This window comes from Hipposideros armiger, unplaced genomic scaffold, assembly GCF_001890085.2.
Source record: "Hipposideros armiger isolate ML-2016 unplaced genomic scaffold, ASM189008v1 scaffold_56, whole genome shotgun sequence".
Classification (NCBI taxonomy): Eukaryota; Metazoa; Chordata; class Mammalia; order Chiroptera; family Hipposideridae; genus Hipposideros; species Hipposideros armiger.
In genome coordinates this window covers 2,290,448-2,293,487 of record NW_017731406.1, presented here as the reverse complement: position 1 = coordinate 2,293,487, position 3,040 = coordinate 2,290,448, and the positions used below count along the sequence as shown (strand labels likewise).

General features: G+C 43.1%; 1 pseudogene; it reads left to right on the top strand.

Moving 5' to 3' along the window:
- The first annotated feature begins 186 nt into the window (after nucleotides 1–186).
- The window catches only part of LOC109381949 (60S ribosomal protein L27a-like), a 12,979-nt pseudogene continuing 10,125 nt past the window's right edge, over nucleotides 187–3,040 (top strand).

The window sequence follows — 3,040 nt, the reverse complement described above, 5'->3', positions numbered from 1 at the left end:
CGCGGAACACTCGCAAACCAAATTACTCGCCATCCAAGGTTTTACTCTATTACTTATTAGGCACTTCATGTGTACACTATTGTATTATTATTTAATATTTTATGCATGTAGAAAGGCTAGCATCCATGAGACTACAAAGATTAAAACCATGACCTTACACAGGACGAATTTCTGAGGAGATGCGGGATGTTTATCTTGGAGAAGTTTGGAGAACGGGCAAGAAGTGATACGGTAATTATCTTTGACTACTCCAGGTACTCCTCTAAGGGGAGCAAATAGAATGGTTCTAGTAGGGCTCCAAGTGATAAAACCATGGCCAATGGTTAAAAACTACTGGGCGGGGGCCGGCTGAGTGGCTCAGTTGGTTAAGAGCACAGGCTCTGAGCAATAGGGTCGCCGGTTCAATTCCCACATGGGCCAGTGAGCTGTGCCCAAGGTGAGCTGCCAACAGGTGGCAGGATGGCTCAGCTAGTGAGAGCACGTGCTCCTAACAACAAGGTTTCCGGTTTGACTCCCACATGGCATGGTGGGCTATGCCCACCTGCAACTAAGATTGAACACGGCACCTTGAGCTGAGCTGCCACCCAGATGGCTCAGTGGATAGACTGTGTGCTCTTAACAAGACTGCTGGTTTGACTCCCACATGGCATGGTGGGCTATGCCCACCTGCAACTAAGATTGAACACGGCACCTTGAGCTGAGTGGCCCTGAGCTGCCGGGGGAGCAGCTGGATGGCAACTGGGCTTGGAGCTGAGCTAGCTGCGCCCTCCACAACTAAGACTGAAGGAGAAAAACTTGGCTGTTCCCCTCCCCCAATTCCCCAATAAAATCTTAAAAAAAAAATAAAAAAAGAAGTAGCCACACAAAATGCAACTTTGGGGCCTTTTTTCACATTACCCTCTCTCACCTTCATGCGTCTACAAGTAAGACCCAGTGCAAGTATGACTTCATCCACTAAACCCTGCCCAATCACTTGGCCCTCAGTTAATATTCCCCTCTCTGAGCTCCCGTAACTCTCATTGCCTGTACATACCTTGGATTGCGAGCATAATTCATTCCGGAAATGAACTACTCGTATTGCAAGACATAGCTCGTTTACCATGTTAAAATGTATTAGAAATGTTTGCTCACCNCACACACATTCACCCACACACTACACACACACACAAACACAACATACATACATTCACAACACACACCACACACACCATACACGCACACATTCACAGCACACACATTCACCCACACACTATACACACACATTCACAACACACACACACACACATACCACACACACCATACACGCACACACTCACAACACACACATTCACCCACACACTACACACACACATTCACAACACTCACACACACCACATACACTTTAAAGGATACTTCTCTCTCATACTTGACTTCCTGGGGGAAACTGCTGCCCTATCATTTCAGCACTGGCAAGAAGCCAATCATTAGCTCAGCCCTACAGCATCCCTAGGTTCCCCGGTTAATGAAAATTACCAGTAAGTCTGTAACTCTGCGCAGGAATTGAAAAGCCTTGGGTCAACAATTTTAGCACAGTTTAAAAACAACTTTGCAGTGCCAAATGACTAGATTAGCCTGAGAACCATCTACAGGGCTTCAGTACTCTCCAATGTACAGAAAGAATATCTTGCTTATATAGTGAATGTAGTCTCTCTTAACACTTCTGACTTTCCAACCTCTATGTGTCCTTAAAAAAAAAATCTTCCTTTTTTTATCTATCTATCCTACCAAAACCCCAAGTCCCAAATGCAAACTCCTGTCCCAGATGATATATTCATCACAGCCAGTGCTCTCCATAGCCTAATACAATAAAATCAGTGCCACAATGTCACTTGTCAGTCTCTTTGTGCATAAGATAAAATGATGCCATCTGTGAGACAAAGCAATGTGAGGTAATGAGTCATCTCCAACTTCTGTAAAATAGCCTAGTCAGTCTGGGCCTGCAGAGAGAATGATGAAGAGAGGGCAATCAGAGAATCAGTGCACTAGTGATTCATTTCTTAATTTATAGAAATGTGAAGTTCTCTTAAGCTGGTATGAGCATATCAATTGACAGACCTGCTATGCACATCTGCACTTTTATTATACTTTTATTATACCTGCTAAGCACACCTGCATTTTTATGATAGAGTTTGCCTGAGGCCATCAGAGCAGCAGGGCCAGGAATACATTAGTAAGATTAGAAGAAAGATCATCAGGCAACTTTGGTGTATGTGTAAACAATTAACAGCTCACTAAAGACAATTTCACTGTTGTGAGAACCTATCCTTTCCTTGGCCAAATTTAGGCTGGCCAATGAACTGAGGCCTCCAACACGAGGGTCAAGAGTCTCGAAGGCTGTGTCACTGTCTGACTCAGAGTTTTTCTTTTAGCACACTTATTGTGAACTACAATCATCGACTGAGTTATCCTTATTTATTATTGCAGGCCACCCAGAAAAAAAATGTACTCTCCTAAATTCTTTTCACAGTCCTGCTTCTGCAATATCCGTATGTCATCGTGGAGTATAAGTTAAATATCCTGGATGTATGCAGACATATTTTAGCCACCAGAAAGGCTTTTAGCAGAGGGTTTAGTAGTAAAACTGAGAAGAAAAAGGGCTGATGAAGCAGTAAACTAGCTGCATATTAAAAGTGATTAACCTCCCCCCTCCCCCCAAAAAAGGCAATAATAATGGAAAATTTTCAAACCCATCACCACAGTCACAATCCAGTTCAGATTTAGCAGCATCGCAATTTGTCCAATACATTTGGGATTTATTTGCCATTTTGAAGCTTTGTTCCAATACTAATAACTAGACTTGACTCTCTAATGCAAAGTTTGCTTATTTCCTAAATAATATCTTTTTTTTAAAACTTTGACTTACAGATCTCTTATTAAGCTTCAAATGTATGCTTTGAAATGGAACCTATAGGGCCGGCCGAGTGGCTCAGTTGGTTAAGAGCTCGCTCAAGAGTTTGAGCTCTGAGCAACAGCGGTTCGAGTCCAGCCCGAGCTGAGCAGC